This window comes from Pleurodeles waltl, chromosome 10 (assembly GCF_031143425.1).
Source record: "Pleurodeles waltl isolate 20211129_DDA chromosome 10, aPleWal1.hap1.20221129, whole genome shotgun sequence".
Lineage (NCBI taxonomy): Eukaryota > Metazoa > Chordata > Amphibia > Caudata > Salamandridae > Pleurodeles > Pleurodeles waltl.
Genome location: NC_090449.1, coordinates 152366690 through 152385753, shown reverse-complemented (window position 1 = coordinate 152385753; position 19064 = coordinate 152366690). Strand labels below are relative to the sequence as shown.

Below are 19064 nucleotides of genomic sequence, written 5' to 3'. Positions count from 1 at the left end.
TGCAAAGCCTGTTCTTACCACGCACCATGTATATAGAGGAATTCTGCTGTGGCAGGATTCCACATGAGGGTTGGAGGACGAACGTTCCTTGTGGGGCAGTTCAACACTGGTCAGCAATGGACGATCTGCTTTGTGAAGTTGTCCCAAGAACTAAATTTACCTCTTTCACCACTGTGTCCATGGACGTAGAATTTACAACAGTATTCAGCAATGAGTTTGTGGGTGAAGATGTCCTCAGGTTTAATGAAAACATGACAGAAATTCTTTTAGTGGTTCTGAATTGCCAAACAAACTGAAGGAGGGTCTCCCGCCAAAGCAGTGCCCAGGCCACCTGGAGTCTATCCATCTGAGAGGAGAAGTTACCATTCAGCAGAAGAGCTTTGCACCAATAATAACAGTGGCTATAGTTTTCACATTTAGCATCTGCATGTATTATTGATCTTTTGTGAGGTTCTGGGTGGTCTACTTCAGTGGTTTCCAACTTGTGGTCCATGGGTCTCTGGAAGTCCACGAAGCCTTCTTACAAGGTCTATGACTGCTTAGGAAATTAAGTAACAGATTAATTAAGTGTATATAAGTAAAGTGGCTGAATGTACAGTTGAAAATGTTAAAACATACTGTCAAGGAATTTGAAATTAGAGGCTAAAAATGAAGTTAGTATCCTCAGATTGATTCCTGAGAACAGTGCACGTGCATCAAACAGAATATAGTATGGACAATGTGAGGCTTCAAATGAATTTAGAAAAACTCCACCTTCTCATTAAAATTAATGTTGTTTTTACTTATGCTTATTTGCAAAATAAATAAAGTGTGTTATTGTTTGTGTATATGTTTGATTGAATGCTTGTTTCTGTATTTTTTGTGTATTGTTTTGCTGTTCAAATCATCAACAATGTGTAGGCCGGGGTCCCTGGCTTCCAGTAATGACTTAGGCCCTCATTACGAAGACTGCCGAAGCTACGGGTGCCATTATACTGCCAGTGCTGGCGGTATTGGTAGCTCCATATTATGACATTTCCGCTGGCCCAGCGGAAAAGTCATATCAACATTGCAGATGGCTCAAAATAGAGCCGGCAGCAATGTTGCTGTGAAGCGGGTGCAGCCGCAGCACCCGTCGCGCATTTCACTGCCCAAAATTCAGGCAGTGAAATGTGCAATGGGGCTGTGCCTAGGGGCCCCTGCACTGCCCATGCCAAGTGCATGGGCAGTGCAGGGGTCCCAGGGGCACCCCGAGTCCCCCTTACCGCCAGCCTTTCCATGGCAGTGTTTACCGCCATGGACAGGCTGGCCGATTGGGACTCATAATCCCCTGGGCAGCACTGCTTGCAGCATTGCCCTGGGGATTATGACTGCCTGGCAGAAGCCTGGCGGTCAAGTGGAGGAGCCGGCGGTATAGCCGTGGCTAATGCGCCACAGTCATAATACACTGGTGGAACACCGCCAGCCTGTTGGCGGTGTTACCGCCAGTGTACCGCCGGCCGCCAGGGTCATAATGAGGCCCTTAGTGCGGGAGTGGCTGGAATCAACTAATGATTCATTAGGTATCCACGTGTCAAAAGGTAAAAAACCCTTGGTCTACTTTATTTAGACTGTGGTCCTGTTATATTTTGGTACATTTTGTTTTTTTTAAATCGTTTTTATTTAATTCACCTTCACATCACCAGTCTTCTTACATAAATGAATGTGACGATGTTACCCATTATGACTGTTCGTAATCACTGCTAAGAATACTGGCAACATGAGATCCCAGATTTGCATGCGAACTACGAAAAGTGACAGTGTCTTCTCCATGTGTAACGTTACGTTTAGGGCTACTGTCTCTAAACTGTACGTTATTGAATACTGCGATGACGTAGATTATGAACCTCAGTTCTGAGTCACAGATGTTCAAGAGCACATTAATTGCCGCGTGCAGAGGAGCGAAAAGAAAACAGGCGCACTGTCCTATTAGCCGGTGCAGTACATCAACCAATGAACAGCTTCCTCCTCTGACCAATGGGAGAATGGCTTGCATGCGTAATCCAGGAAGTGTCCTTGATCTGTCAGGTGTGTTGCACAGAATGTGCTGCTGTTACCTGCTTTGACCCTAAGTCTTTATCAGTGCAGCATGGCCCACAACTGTCGCTATCGCATGCTGCTGCCATGGGCAAAGGTTACACTTTAACCCTTTTGTTACTGCTTCTTTGCATCCAGCACACACATGCTGCAAAGTGTACATGAGTTGGATATATTTGATAAGCTGTTTGAACTGTTCTTGACAGACTGAGACTGGCAGGCTCACTGGCATTTGGCAGGTCCCAGTTGGACTGCTGCGGAGGACTAAATAATTTGGATTTTAGCAAGGTAACACCGTGATGCTGGCTGATCTAACTGTGTGAAGTGTGACTTAAGTTGTTATCATTTCAGTATGAAGTTATTTTTATTGACGTACTTAATGTAACAAATGGACGTTTTAAAGTATTTATCGCGGGGAATGAGTTTTCACTATCGATAGGTGACGACAGTGATTGTATTTATTTGTCAAATCGGTGTTACACAGACACCATCTACGAACTTGTTTGAAAAACACGTTCCAAAACAGTGTGTTGAGAGCTCTGTGCCTATTTACATGTATCACCTCCGCTCCAGTGTATCAAAATATTGAATACAAGAAGATCTAGGCTAGAAAGTGAACTCAATGTAGGTCTCCCGGTCATTACAATGATGTGTATATATATCTTAAATATATTTATTTGTCACTTATAGAAATCAAAACATTTGAAATAAGCTAAGTTCTTGTTTGAGTTCTTTGTGTAAGAGTAAAAATAAATCTGTGTCAGGTGCCGTGTACTGTGTAGGGTATTGCGGAAACGTTACTGACTTTAAAAACACAGTGATGAATATAAGATGTTGTTCCGCTCAATTCCCTAGTATTTGTGGGGGAAAAAAGTGTTCCTATGTACGGTAGTTTCAGAAAACATTTTCTGGCTATTTTGATACAATGCCAGTTACAGGGTGATAGTTAAAAAAGCTAAGACTACAGATACGTGTGTTCAAAAAAGCTCACTGCAGGTATAAGCGTGGCTGGGAGTTGTGCATGATCCGCATCATTGGCTTTAACATGTGGTTTTCATTATAAATAAGTAAACTCCACTACCTTTGTTTTAACATTTCATAATAAACAGATCAGCTATATGGCTTCTGGCATAACTTTTGACAGTGAACCAATGAGGCCTCTAGGCTTTGCCATTGATTTCTCATTATAAACAACTCAAGTATACTTTATTCAGCAGTAGTTTTTATGAGTTAAACAGCAGGCATGCAATAAAACTCTAAGTTTGTACAGAATTATTGTTGGTAATACAATAAACTTCTGGCAAGACGGCATGATAAAGATTTTCACAAAGCAATTAGTCTCTCCCTCGTGTTAGTTGTGCAGATCTCAGGTTCGTAATGGTCAACCTGCGTGTTACGCTTCCAGACTCTAAAAAGTGAATGTTTTGCTACTGCATGTAGATCGCAAAGCAGTCATACATACCAAAGCAAGTCGCTATTAGGAAAGGACGTCCTAATACTGAATCACTAACCTATTTTGCAATTCGGTAGGAGGTTACTGCATCCCAAAATAGGTCTCAGTACATCAGAAAAAGCTTTTTTCTTGTCGCAAACAGCCTTATTCTGCGAATTTGGCAGTTTGCAACCTTAAAAAAGCTTTGTACATCTGACCCATTGTTTCTTTCTTATGTGTTATTTCAAAAATTATGCTTTAACACATAATTGTTGCAATACACCCCACCCAACTTCAATCCAATCTGCCCCACTCCAGTCCACCACTCCACCCCACACACCAATCCTCACCAATCAATCCAGTTGACCCCAGACCACTCCAGTCCAATCCAATACACCCCACTCCAAACCGAACTACTCACCCTCATCCACTGCAACCCACCACATTTCAGCCATCCAAACCAATCCCACGCCAATCTCCTCCAATTCAAAACAGTCTGACCCAATGTAATAAAAAACAATCTGCCCCTCTCCAATCTGCCCCATGCCAATCCAAAAGTCTGCCACCTTCCAACCTAAAACAATCTGCTCCACTCAAATCTGGTCACTCAAATCTAAAACAATCTGGTCCATTCTAATCTGTCCCATTCCAGTCCAAAACACTCTGCCACACTCCAGTCCAAAACATTCTGAACCACTCCAATCCAAAACATTCTGCCCCACTCCAATCCAAAACAATATGCCCCACTCCAATCCTCCCCACTCCATCCCTAAACAATCTGCCCTACTCCAGTCTTCCCCTCTTAAAACCAAAATAATCTGCCCCACCCCAGTCTGCTCCACTCCAATCCAAAACAATTTGCCCAACTCCAATCTGCCCCATGCCAATTCAAAACAGTCTGCACCACTCCAAACTGCCCCATGTCAATCCAAAACAATGTGCCCCACTCCAATCTGCCTCACTCTAATTTCAGACACTCTGCCCCACTCCAATCCAAAACAATCTACCCCATTCTATTCTGCCCACTCAGTCCAAAACAGTCTGCCCCACTCCAATATGCCCCACTACAATCGGCCCCCATCTAATTCAAAACAATCTGCCCCACTCCAACCTCCCCCACTCCATTCTGTTTCACTCCAGTACAAAACAGTATGCCCTAATCCAATCTGCCTCACTCTATTCTCAAACAATCTGCCCCACTCCAGTCCCAAGCCGACAGCCTCATTCCAATCTGCCCCACACCAATCCAAAACAATCTGGCCCAATCCAATCTAAAACAACTTGGCCAATTTAAGTCTAAGAAAAAGTGGCCCCACTCCAATTCAAAACAACCCAGCCTACTCCAATCCGAAACAATCTGCCCCCTCCAGTCTGCCCCACTCAATCAATAGCAATCTGTCCCACTCCAACAAAAAACAATCTACCTCACTCTAACCCCAAACAGTCTGCTGCGCTCCAATCTGTCCCACTTCAATCCAAAACAATCTGTCCCACTCCAATCTGTCCAGTTCCAATATGCCCCACTCTAATCTAAAACAATCTACCCCACTCTAATCTAGCCCACTCCAATCTAAAGCAATCTGCCCCATTCCAATCCAAAACATTCTGCTCAACTCCAAGCCAAAGCATTCTGCCTCAGTGTAGTCCAAAACATTCTGCCCCACTCCAACCCAAAACAATCTGCCACATTCCAGTCCAAAACAATCTGCCCCATTCCAATTTGCCTCAGTCCAATCTGCCCCATGCCAATCCAGAACAGTCTGACCCACTCCAAATCCAAAACAACCCAATTCTGGCCAAATCTAACAGCAAACAATCTGCTTCATCAAATCCAAAACAATCTGCCCTCTCCAATCCAAAACATACTGCCTCGCTCCAATCCGCCTCCCTCCCATCCAAAGCAACCTGCCCCCTCCAATGCAAAACAATGTGTCCCACTCCAATCTCCCCCCACTCCATTCTGTTTCAATCCAATCCAAAACAATATGCCCCACTTCAGTCTGCCCCAGTTCAATCCCAAACAATGTGCCCCACTCCATTCTAAAACAGTTGCCCCACTCCAGTCTAAAAAAATCTGCCCCACTCCAATTCAAAACAACCTGACCCAGTCCACTCCAAAACAATCTGCCCGCTCAATCCAAAGCAATCTGCCCCACTGCAATCCAAAACAATCTGCTGCACTCTAAACTGCCCCACTGCAACCCAAAACAGTTTACTGCAGTACAATCTGTCCCACTCCAATCCAAATCAGTCTGCCCCACTCCCACTTGGCCCCACTCCTATCCAGAAAAATCTGCCCCACTCCAATCCAAAACAATTCACCCCACTACAGTCCGCCCACTTCAATCTACCATACTCCAATCTGCCCCACTCCAGTCCAAAATAATCTGTCCAACTCCAATATGCTCCACTGTAATCTGCACCACTCCGCTCCAAAGCAGTTTGCCTCTCACCAATCCAAAACAATCTGCCCAACTCCACTTTGCCCCCCTCCAATCCTGAACAAGCTGTCCCACCCTAATCCAAAACAATCTGCCTAACTCCAATCTGCCCGACTTCATTTTGTTTTACTGCAATCCAAAACAATATGCCCTGCTCAAATCTGCCACACTCCAATCCCAAACAGTCTGCCCCAATCCAATCCCAAGGGAAATGCCCCACTCCAGTCTGCCCCATGCCAATCCAAAATAGTCTGCCCCAATTCAGTCTAAAACAATCTGCCCACTCCAATCTAAAAAATCTGTCCCACTGCAATAAAATAAATCTGTCACACTCCAATCCAAAACAATCTGCCCCACTCCAGTCCAAAACAATCTGCCCCACTCTAGTCTGTCCGATTCCAATCTGCCCCACTCCAACCTTAACCTCTTGGGTGCCCAGGACTAGCTGGTCTCGCCCTCGGCTACAGTTGCCCGGTGCCAAGGACGAGACCAGCTCGTCCTGCTATGGGCCCTCGGGGGGAGCGCTAACACTCCCGAGGGCCTGGCACCCCCTCCCCTGGGCAGGGGTGGAAGGTGAATTGCTTCCCCTTCCTCACCCACCCCCCTAACCCCCCCATGGCGTCTGATGACGTCAGCGCGCGATCTCATCAGAGGCTGCCCCCTCTGCGCTGGAAGCTCAGCTTCCTTTGTGGATCAGAAGAGAAATGTTTTAGCATTTCTCCTCTGATCACGTGGAGGGGGCGAGAGAGGCATGAAAGGAAAGGCCTTTCTTTTCCTTTCATGTCTCTCTCTGTATTTCTGCCGGCCGATCGTGATGCGATCGGGCAGCAGAAATGCCCACTGGACACAAGGGAATTTGTTTTATTTTTTATTATTGAATAAGGGAAGCGGCCCCTTGGGCAAGGGCCACTCCCCAGGGGTGGCAGTTTATTTTGAGGCCTTTTCTGCCCCCCTCCCTTCCCCCCCGGGCAGATCAGCCTTTTCTAATTAGGCCGATCTACCCCCAGGAGGGACAGAAACTGCTACACACCAAGGAATGTACATTTTAAAAAAAAACTTTTTTATATGTGGGGAGCGAACCCTTAGGAAAGGGTCGCTACCCTGAGAGGAAAAATCTTTTTAGGCCATTTCGACCTATCTTTATTAGGCCAATCTGCCACCAAGGGGTGCAGAAATAACTAGCCACCAGGGATTTTTATGTTTTGCGTCAATTTCAAGCAAGGGGGGCGACCCCTTAGGCAAGGGTCGTTCCCCCTGGGGGGCAAATTTATTATAGGCCATTTCTGCCTCCCTTGGGGGCAGATCGGCCTATTTTTATTAGGCTGATCTGTCCAGACGGGGCAGAAACCACTAGGCACCAGTGATTTTTTTTTTTTTTGCACCAATTTCACGCAAGGGGAGCGATCCCTTAGGCAAGGGTTGCTAACCTGGGGGGGCAAATTTATTTCAGGCCATTTAGATCGGTCTATTTCTATTAGGCCGACCTGTCCCCGAGGGTGGGGCAGAAACCACTTAGGCACCAGGGATTGGTGTGTGTGTATCTGTGTGTTTTGTTTGGGGAGGCAGCCCTTTGGGCAAGGGTCACTCCCCATGGGGGCACAATACTGTTGGCAGATCAGCCTATTTTTGGAAAATCCATCTGCCCAGAGGCCAGGGAAGATTTTTTTTTCTCAAAAAAAGAGGGCGGGGTATGGCTATACCCCCACCCCAAATAAATGGGGCCAAAGTTGTTCTTCCCACCAGTGGGCAGATGGGGCAGTTACCCCGATCCACTCCCGGAGGGAGGGGGGCAGAAAGCCTACTAGATGCCAGGGAATTAAAAAAAAAATAGTGGGGTGGTGGCTACCAACCAGTATGGGCATGGTTATGCCCCTATCCCAACAGAATGGGGTAACAGTCTTTCAGCTCTTCTCCGCACACTAAAACATCTTACCCACGGCAAGCAAGAGGACATTTGATTATTTTGGGTTTTGGTTTTACATTTGGGCCATGAGAGCTTGTCTAACTCTGAAAAATCGTCCCACTTGGAAAAGTGAGGGCTGTACCTTTTGGACTTTGGGATGCTGCCATGTAGAAAAATCCACAAGACCTAGACACATCTGAAAACTAAACATGTGGGTGAGTCCAGGTGGTGTGCTTCACATACATCTGCACCATTTTCTTACCCACAATGCCCTGCAAACCTCACATTTTGCTGGAAATCATACATTTCCCCCACATTTTTGTGATGGAACCTTCCCGAACCTGCAGTAATCCAAAAAATTCCTACCACCCACCATTGTTGCATCTATACCAATAAACATTCTGCCCCACTTGTCAGCCTAAAAATGTTTTTTTTCAAACTGCCCTTTTGGACCCGCTTCGGTTCCTCCTCAATTTCAACATGTTTTTGGCTCTTCCCTGTCACAGGCACTTGGCCCACCTACACAAGTGAGATATAATTTTTACCAGGAGACTGAGGGGAATGTTGGGTGGTAGGAAATTTGTCCTGGTGCTATGATTCCACACAGAAATGTGGGAAAAATGTAATTTGTTTAGCTAAATTTGAAGTTTCCTGAGGATTCTGGGTAAGAAAACACTGGGGGATCCACGCAAGTCTCACCTCCCTGAACTCCCTCGGGTGTCTAGTTTTCAGAAATGTCTGGGTTTGGTAGGTTTCCCTGTATGGCTGCTGAGCCCAGGGCCAAAAACGCAGATGTTTGCAAAGGATTCTGGGTAATAGAACCTGGTGACAGCCCCACAAGTCACCCCATCTTGGATATCCCTAGGTGTCTAGTTTTAAAAAATGCACGGGTTTGGTAGGTTTCCTTAGGTGCTTGCTGAGCATAGAGGCCAAAATCCACAGCTATGCACTTTGCAAAAAACAGCTCTGTTTTCTTTGGGAAAATGTGATGTGTCTACGTTGTGTTTTGGGGCATTTCCTGTCGCGGGCACTAAGCCTACCCACACAAGTGAGGTACCATTTTTATCGGGAGACTTGGGGGAACGCTGGGTGGAAGGACGTTTGTGGCTCCTATCAGATTCCAGAACTTTCTGTCACTGAAATATGAGGCAAAAGTGTTTTTTTGGCCAAATTTTGAAGGTTGCAAAGGATCCTGGGTAACAGAACCTGGTGAGAGCCCCACAAGTCACCCCATCTTGGATTGCCCTAGGTGTCTAGTTTTAAAAAATGCACAGGTTTGGTAGGTTTTCCTAGGTGCCGGCTGAACTAGAGATCAAAATCCACAGCTAGGCACTTTCCAAAAAACACTTCAGTTTTCAATGTAAAAATGTGATGTGTCCATGTTGCGTTTCCTGTCACGTGCATTTGGCTTACCCACACAAGTGAGGTTCCATTTTTATCGGGAGACCTGGGGGAATTCAGAATAGGAGAACAAGAGTTATTGCCCATTATCTTTATCTACATTTTTTCCTTCCAAATGTAAGACAGTGTGTAGAAAAGACGTCTATTTGAGAAATGCCCTGTAATTCACATGCTAGTATAGGCACCCCAGAATTCAGAGATGTGCAAATAACCACTGCTTCTCAACACCTTATCATGTGCCTATGTTGGAAATACAAAGGATTTCTTGATACCTATTTTTCACTCTTTATATTCCAGCAAATTAATTGCTGTAAACCCGGTATGTAATGAAAACCCATTGCAAGGTGCAGCTCCTTTATTGGCTCTGGGTACCTAGGGTTCTTGATGAACCTACAAGCCCTGTATATCCCCACAACCAGGAGTGTCAAGCAGTCATAAAGGTATATTGCTTTCAAAAATCTGACATTGCAGGAAAAAGTTAAACATGGAGACAAATGGCTGTTTTTTTTTCACCTCAATTTCAAAAATGTTTTTAATTCTGCTGTTATTTTCTGTAGGAAAACCTTGTAGGATCTACACAAATGACCCCTTGCTGAATTAAAAATGTTGTCTACTTTTCAGAAATGTTTATCTTTCCGGGATCCAGCATTGGTTTCACACCCATTTCTGTCACTAACTGGAAGGAGGCTCAAAGCACAAAAAATAGTTAAAATGGGGTATGTCCCAGTAAAATGCGAAAATTGTGTTGAAAAATGTGGTTTTCTGATTCAAGTGTGCCTGTTCCTGGAAGCTGGGAAGATGGTGATTTTAGCACTGCAAGCGCTTTGTTGATGCCATTCTCAAGGAAAAAAACACAAGCCTTCTTCTGCAGTCCTTTTTTCCCTTTTGTTTTGAAAAAAAAACAAAATTGTAGCTGTATTTTGGCTAATTTCTCGGTCTCCTCCAGGGGAACCCACAAACTCCGGGTCCCTAGGATGTTGGAAAAAAAGGACACAAATTTGGCGTGGGTGGCATATGTGGACAAAACTTTATGAGGGCCTATGCGCGAACTGCCCCAAATAGTTAAAAACAGGCCTGGTACCTGAGGGGGAAAAGGCCTGGCAGCAAAGGGGTTAAACAATCTGCCACACTCTAATCAGCCCCATTACAATCCAAAACAGTTTGCCCTAATCCAATCTGCCCACTTTACTCTTCCACACTCCAATCTGCCACACTCCAATCCAAAATAATCTGCTCAACTCCAGTCCAGTCCACTCCAATCTGACACACTTGAATTAAAAACAATCTGCCCCACTCCAATCTGACACTCCAATCTGGCCCACTGCAATCATCTCCACTCCAGTCCAAAACAACCTGCCCCAGCACAATCCACCCAACTGAAATCCACTCCAATCTAATCTACCCTAATTTCATTCAGTCCACTTCACCTGAATCCAATTCACCCTACCCCTCTCCAATCCACCTCATGCCAATATAACCCACCCCAGTCCACCCACCCCAATCCTCCCCACCCCATTTCAGTCCACCCTAATCCAATCCACCCTTCTCCAATGCGCTCCACACCAGTCCACCCCACTCCATTCCCATTTATCCCACTCCACTTCAATCAACCCAACTCCATTCCAATCCAATCTATCCCACTCTGCCCCAATCCAAACCACCCCACCCCACCACGGTTCACTCCATCCCATCCCACTCCAATCAAAACCATCCAGCCCACCCCATTACACTCCACTCTAGTCCAGTTTACCCCTCTCCAATCCACACGCCTCTAGTCCAGTCCACCCCACTCTAGTCCAGTCCACCCAACTCCAGTCCAATGAACCCAATCATCCCACTCCAATCAACCCTATCCTAGTCCAGTCCCTTCCACTCTACTCCAGTTCCATTTGTCAATGTTTGTTATTACTTAGAATGTTATTTTTATTATGTTGTTGTAGGGAGCTGGGTTCTGGTTGCAGGACCCCCACACACTTTTTGCTGGGTTTTTAGCTGCAACTTTGACAAAAGTGCACTGGCTTCCTGCTAACCAGGTCCCAAGTGCCAGTCTTCCTTCCCAAAACTAAGATACCTGGTCCCTTGATCACCAAGTGACCAGGACCTTTAGCACCTCTGTATGTCCCTGGTAAATGGTACCCCTGATACCTAGGGCATGGGTACTAGAGAGTGCCCCTCAGACCTGCAGCACAACTTATGCCACTCTTAGGGATCCAGCATCAACTTTATGCAGACTGCCATTGCAGGTTGTGGTACAAGGTGCTCCCAAAATTGATAACACAATATGGCACACACTTGTGTGCCATGTCCCCTAAAGCACTGCTTGTAATATCTGTAAGTCACCCCTAAAGCAGGCCTTCAGCCCTAAGGCAGGGTGCATTCTATTACAAGTGAGGGCATAGATGCATGAGCAAATATGTCCCTACTATGTCTGTGTTAATTCCCAGACATAGTAAGAGTACAGGAAGCCATTTCAAATACATGTGCTGGACACTGGTCACTATGAGTTCTCCAGCTACATGATCGCTTCTCTGAACATAGGGATGTTTGGTATCAAACATCTCGTATTATTAAACCCTTACTGATTCCAGTGATGGATTTATTAATAAATGCACCCAGGAGGCTCATTAGAGGTGCCCCCTGAAAAAGCTGACAACTGCTGGTAAGCTCACTGACCGGTTCTGGCCAGCTGTCACCAAAAGGCACAAATCTGCCCTCCCAGGGTGATAGTCTGTGCTCTTGAGAGGTCAGAAAACAAAAGCATGTCCGGGCTGGGTTTTACACACCCTACCCCACAGGATGACCTGCTTTCCAAGGCTGGACCTTCAAAGCAGCCCACCCCCTTTGGTAGGCAGATATGGCCTTCTTCAGAGGAAGATGCCAACACCCCCGCCTCAGGGTCAATCTGGCACCTGGACATGTGGGAATATTAGATATGCAGGAGGCGTGTCACCCCTCCAGGATGGACACCCTCCCAGGATTGCCAAACTGCAAACTGAACTGGACATGGCTTTAGAAATTCTGCCATATGCATGTGGCGGGATTTAGGGACTCTGGTTTGGTTCCCATAGGAAGTGGTCATCTATGTGGTGTAGTGCACCCCATTGGCTACTACCCTTCACTCCCCTTAATGCTCCCTAAATTGAATATTTAGGGGACCCTCGATAACAGATCCTCAGATCTTAACTGGACAGAAATGGAGTGGATTAGAAGCCTGCTGAACCTGAGAACCAAGGAGCACAACTGACTTGGCACCAGCCCTGCCGGCCTGCCTCCTGCACCTGACTCTCGAGGAGCAACTGACCTGTCCTGCCGTTGCAGCCTCTAAGAAACAGGGAGAGCAGCCAGTGCTTCGTCGATTGCCAGGAGGAACTCCACTGGAGTAGAGGAGCTGCTCCCCTGCATCCACAGGCACCCCAGAAAGAACTGGGAGGACCAGGACCACCAAAAAGCCAACACCAGACATCACCACTGCACCCAGGCACACCAGCCCGTGTTGAAGTGGGCCAATGATTTCACTGTGGTCCCAGGCCCTCTAGAGACAAAGCCCACTCTGTGCTCCCCCACTATGGACTACCCACCAGTGTCTGCAGCTGTTTCTGCAGGCCCCCTGCAACTGCGAGTGACCAGGAAACAAAAAACATATACCTTACGACACCTCTGCACCTGTCCGCCTTGGACCCAGGAAAAGAGAACCAAGGGTAACCCCACCTATCCCCGCCTCAGAAGACATGAGCCCACCTTTTGGCTTGGTCGGACTGGACCCCCAGTCCACGCGTTCAGAGTGTTTCTGTGGGCACTCCTGCAACCGCGTGGAACTCCTGCACTAGACCCGATGCCAAAAGACACCCCTGCACCCGTGCTCTACAGCATGAGGAGGAGTGGACCGACGGTGTCCCCATGTGCCTAAGGTCCTCAAGAGTCAAGTCTCCCTGTGAGGTCCCTGGGACTGACATTCCTTTCCGTCCCTGCAGCGACTTTCTACTCGGACCGATTCTCATAGACTTGAATGGGACACTCAACGCCATGACACACCTATGTACCAGAGCCTTCCGAGGTGACTGGTTGGTTTGGCCTAGGACCTGGCCTCGTACTCACTCAAGTCCAGAAGAACAGTCCTGTAAGTCGTGGCTGAGTGCCTGTATGCAGTGTCTGTTTTTCCCCATAGGATAACATTGCGCACAGAGGTTGAAAAACACCTCTGCACCCAGATGTCTGAGTGCCCTCCGAAATGAACTGTTGGTGCTGCTTTGAACCTTGCCTCATATGTATCTTAACTCCAGAAGAACAGTCTGTTGAGATCAAAGAGATCAAGACACACTCGGTAAGTGGCTGTGCACGTTTATTCAGTGTCAAGATACAAGAGCCACCGTAAACACGTCCTGTCACCTTTCCCCAACTGCTGGTCCCCGGTCTCCAAGACTACCCCAGCACGAGCCCATTACAGGCCCCGCATTCCAAATAGAACGTCAACATATCATACCATCTCTTCCCCCTTTTTTTTTTTACATAACACATAAATACTTGCTAATTAATAAAGCACACAATACATTTTTTTTTTTTTAACATAACCTGACCCTACTTGATAATCTATAAGGACCATAGCAAATTGTTTGAAAACTGAAAAAAAAAAATAACTATAAAAAACTATTTTTTTTAACTCCACCATAAAGTTCCAGAGTCCCTAATAATGACATCTTACACATCTGATCTCATCTTCCAAGGTAAAAAATGTTCACGGGTAGACCTGCGTACACACATCTCCCCAGAATCCATGGCTCCCCTTTGGGTACTTGAACTAAACGAATCTTTGATCTGTACAGTAGGACCGTTACTACAACCACTCTCACATTCGTTACTACAACCACTCTCACATTCAACACCTTGGGAAGAGTCTTCGGATATCTTTACAACCTTGGACAGATTCCACCACTGGCCTCCATTACTGCATTGCCACAATTTTTTTACCCTAACAGGTTCACTGAAACAATCATCACCTTTTTTAACAAACATACTTTTTTTAATACGCACTAAATCCCCCGGGCAAATCATACGCAGTTTGGTGGCCTTGATGAAGTCGTATCTCTTCTTCATACTTTCCTGTCCCAAATCCACATTTTCCCACTTGTATACACCATTCCTTTCACTCATCCCCTTATCTTTCATGCAACTTGCTAACCAAGACGGAAACAAAATGGAAGTTGGTTTGCGACCTCTTAACGCTTCAAAAGGAGACACCTTAGTCAAAGAATGAGGTGTAGAACGATAAAACCATAACATGGTCTTAACTGCCTCTTGGGTGTCAAAATTATTATGTCTAGCCCAACCACTCTATTCATTCTCTCAACCAAACCATTGGTTTGAGGATGATATAGTGAACTTTTCAAGTGCCTAATGCCAGACTGTTGTAAAAAACTCTCCATTTCAGAATTAACAAATTGCACTCCATTGTCTGAAATAATGGCTTCAGGAAAACCTTCTTGCATGAAAATATCTTTAAGGAAATTGACTGCATTGGTTGCAGACGGTGTGGCAAAAAAACGAACCTCTGGCCACCTACTGTGATAGTCCATGAGAACGAAAGCATACCACAAATTGTGAGGAAGAAAATGAAATGGCCCGACCATGTCTATGCCTAGCTTCGACAAAGGTACTAATAGGGTGTAAGGGGGGCGTAAACACCTTCAGCCCCTTCTCAGCAGTATTGTAGATCACACACCCCTTGACCACAGCATCCACATCTTTATCCATAGATGGCCACCAGTAATTCTCTCTTAGTCTCCGTTTGGTCATTGTTTCCCCAAAATGAACGAATACCATATGGCGGAGTACACCTCTCACCTCTAAAGAGTATCTGATCTTCAATGGAAATCTCTTCCGCAATTTTATAAAATGGTTGTAAAGACAAGGAAACCTTTCTTTCTTTCGGCCAACCACTAATCACAAACTCCTTAACCTTGGCTAAAATTGCATCGTCGCAGTCCGCTTCCTTCCAGTCAGTTTTGCTGAAAACTTTGCACACTGGAAGATCCACACTGGCAACAAAACAGTCTTCCCTATTGTAAGGAAATGCCTCCTTGGCATGGTTACCCCCTGACTTTTTGCCTTTGCTGATGCTATGTTTTGAATTGAAAGTGTGCTGAGGCCTGCTAACCAGGCCCCAGCACCAGTGTTCTTTCCCTAACCTGTACTTTTGTATCCACAATTGGCACACCCTGGCATCCAGATAAGTCCCTTGTAAATGGTACTCCTGGTACCAAGGGCCCTGATGCCAAGGAAGGTCTCTAAGGGCTGCGGCATGTCTTATGCCACCCTGGAGACCCCTCACTCAGCACAGACACACTGCTTGCCAGCTTGTGTGTGCTGGTGAGAACAAAACGAGTAAGTCGACATGGCACTCCCCTCAGGGTGCCATGCCAGCCTCCCAATGCCTATGCAAGTATAGATAAGTCACCCCTCTAGCAGGCCTTACAGCCCTAAGACAGGGTGCACTATACCATAGGTGAGGGCACCAGTGCATGAGCACTGTGCCCCTACAGTGTCTAAGCAAAACCTTAGACATTGTAAGTGCAGGGTAGCCATAAGAGTATATGGGCTGGGAGTCTGTTTTACACGAACTCCACAGCACCATAATGGCTACACTGAAAACTGGGAAGTTTGGTATCAAACTTCTCAGCACAATAAATGCACACTGATGCCAGTGTACATTTTATTGTAAAATACACCCCAGAGGGCACCTTAGAGGTGCCCCCTGAAACCTTAACCGACTATCTGTGTAGGCTGACTGGTTCCAGCAGCCTGCCACAACCGAGACATGTTGCTGGCCCCATGGGGAGAATGCCTTTGTCACTCTGAGGCCAGTAACAAAGCCTGCACTGGGTGGAGATGCTAACACCTCCCCCAGGCAGGAGCTGTAACACCTGGCGGTGAGCCTCAAAGGCTCACCCCCTTTGTTCCAGCACCACAGGGCACTCCAGCTAGTGGAGTTGCCCGCCCCCTTCGGCCACGGCCCCACTGTTGGCGGCAAGGCCGGGGGAAATAATGAGAATAACAAGGAGGAGTCACTGGCCAGTCAGGACAGCCCCTAAGGTGTCCTGAGCTGAAGTGACTCTAACTTTTAGAAATCCTCCATCTTGCAGATGGAGGATTCCCCAATAGGATTAGGGATGTGACCCCCTCCCCTTCGGAGGAGGCACAAAGAGGGTGTACCCACCCTCAGGGCTAGTAGCCATTGGCTACTAACCCCCCAGACCTAAACACGCCCTTAAATTTAGTATTTAAGGGCTTCCCTGAACCTAAAACTTTAGATTCCTGCAACTAACAAGAAGAAGAGGACTGCTGAGCTGAAAGACCCCTGCAGAGGAAGAAAAGAAGACACCAACTGCTTTGGCCCCAGACTTACCGGCCTGTCTCCTGCCTTCCAAAGAAACCTGCTCCAGCGACGCTTCCCCAGGGACCAGCGACATCTGAATCCTCAGAGGACTGCCCTGCTTCAAGAAAGACAAGAAACTCCCGAGGACAGCGGCACTGCTCCAAAAGAACTGCAACTTTGTTTCAAAGGAGCAGATTTAAAGACCCCTGCAACTCCCCGCAAGAAGCGTGAGACTTGCAACACTGCACCCGGCGACCCCGACTCGACTGGTGGAGAACCAACACCTCAGGGAGGACCCTCCGGCGACTCCGAGTCCGTGAGTAACCAAAGTTGTCCCCCCTGAGCCCCCACAGCGACGCCTGCAGAGGGAATCCCGAGGCTCCCCCTGACCGCGACTGCCTGAACCTAAAGTCCCGACAGCTGGAAAAGACCCTGCACCCGCAGCCCCCAGCACCTGAAGGAACAGAACTTCTGTGCAGGAGTGACCCCCAGGGGGCCCTCTCCCTTGCCCAGGTGGTGGCTACCCCGAGGAGCCCCCCCCTTGCCTGCCTGCACTGCTGAAGAGACCCCTTGGTCTCTCATTGAAAACCATTGAAAACCCGACGCGTGTTTGCACACTGCACCCGGCTGCCCCCGCGCTGCTGAGGGTGTACTTTTTGTGCTGACTTGTGTCCCCCCCGGTGCCCTACAAAACCCCCCTGGTCTGCCCTCCGAAGACACGGGTACTTACCTGCTGGCAGACTGGAACCGGGGCACCCCCTTCTCTCCATTGAAGCCTATGTGTTTTGGGCACCTCTTTGACCTCTGCACCCGACCGGCCCTGAGCTGCTGGTGTGGTAACTTTGGGGTTGCTCTGAACCCCCAACGGTGGGCTACCTTGGACCCAAAACTGTGACCTGTAAGTGATTTACTTACCTGCTAAAAATAACAATACTTTACCTCCCCCAGGAACTGTGAAAATTGCACTGTGTCCACTTTTAAAACAGCTTATTGTGTTTTATGTAAAAAGTATATATGCTACTGTGATTATTCAAAGTTCCTAAAGTACTCACCTGCAATACCTTTCAAATGAGATATTACATGTAGAATTTGAACCTGTGGTTCTTAAAATAAACTAAGAAAATATATTTTTCTATAACAAAACCTATTGGCTGGATTTGTCTCTGAGTGTGTGTTCCTCATTTATTGCCTGTGTGTATGTACAACAAATGCTTAACACTACTCCTTGGATAAGCCTACTGCTCGACCACACTACCACAAAATAGAGCATTAGTATTATCTCTTTTTGCCACTATCTTACCTCTAAGGGGAACCCTTGGACTCTGTGCATGCTATTCCTTACTTTGAAATAGCACATACAGAGCCAACTTCCTACATTGGTGGATCAGCGGTGGGGTACAAGACTTTGCATTTGCTGGACTACTCAGCTAATACCTGATCACACGACAAATTCCAAAAATTGTCATTAGAAATTAATTTTTGCAATTTGAACTATTTTTCTAAATTCTTTAAAGTCCTGCTAGGGCCTTGTGTTAGTCCCTGTTAGCATTTCTTTTAGAGTTTAAAAGTTTGGTAAAAGTTTGAATTAGATTCTAGAACTAGTTTTAGATTCCTAAAAAGTATTCCAACTTTTAGAAGCATAATGTCTAGTACAGATATGAATGTGGTGGAACTCGACACCACACCTTACCTCCATCTTAAGATGAGGGAGCTAAGGTCACTCTGTAAACTAAAGAAAATAGTAATGGGCCCAAGACCTTCCAAACTACAGCTCCAGGAGCTGTTGGCAGAGTTTGAACAGGCCAACCCCTCTGAGGATGGCAACTCAGAGGATGATGATAGTGACTTGGAGGGTGATTCCCCCCTACCAGTCCTATCTAGGGAAGACAGGGCCTCTCAAGCCCTGACTCCAAGCATAATAGTCAGAGATGCTGGCCCCCTCACAGGAGGGACCAACCTCTCTGAAATCACTGAGGATAACCCCAGTGAAGAGGACATCCAGTTAGCCAGGATGGCCAAAAGATTGGCTTTGGAAAGACAGATCCTAGCCACAGAAAGGGAAAGACAAGAGATGGGCCTAGGACCCATTAATGGTGGCAGCAACATAAATACGGTCAGAGATTCTCCTGACATGTTGAAAATCCCTAAAGGGATTGTAACTAAATATGAAGATGGTGATGACATCACCAAATGGTTCACAGCTTTTGAGAGGGCTTGTGTAACCAGAAAAGTGAACAAATCTCACTGGGGTGCTCTCCTTTGGGAAATGTTCACAGGAAAGTGTAGGGATAGACTCCTCACACTCTCTGGAAAAGATGCAGAATCTTATGACCTCATGAAGGGTACCCTGATTGAGGGCTTTGGATTCTCCACTGAGGAGTATAGGATTAGATTCAGGGGGGCTCAAAAATCCTCGAGCCAGACCTGGGTTGACTTTGTAGACTACTCAGTAAAAACACTAGA

The 19064-nt window shown here is 46.6% G+C and overlaps 1 protein-coding gene across 1 annotated transcript in view; it reads left to right on the top strand.

Annotated features, from left to right (window-relative positions):
• The first annotated feature begins 2011 nt into the window (after positions 1-2011).
• The window catches only part of PEMT (phosphatidylethanolamine N-methyltransferase), an 893879-nt gene continuing 876826 nt past the window's right edge, over positions 2012-19064 (top strand). The window contains exon 1 of the mRNA XM_069210067.1: positions 2012-2046. The gene's annotated coding sequence lies outside the window, so the exon portion shown is untranslated. The remainder of the gene's footprint in view (positions 2047-19064) is intronic.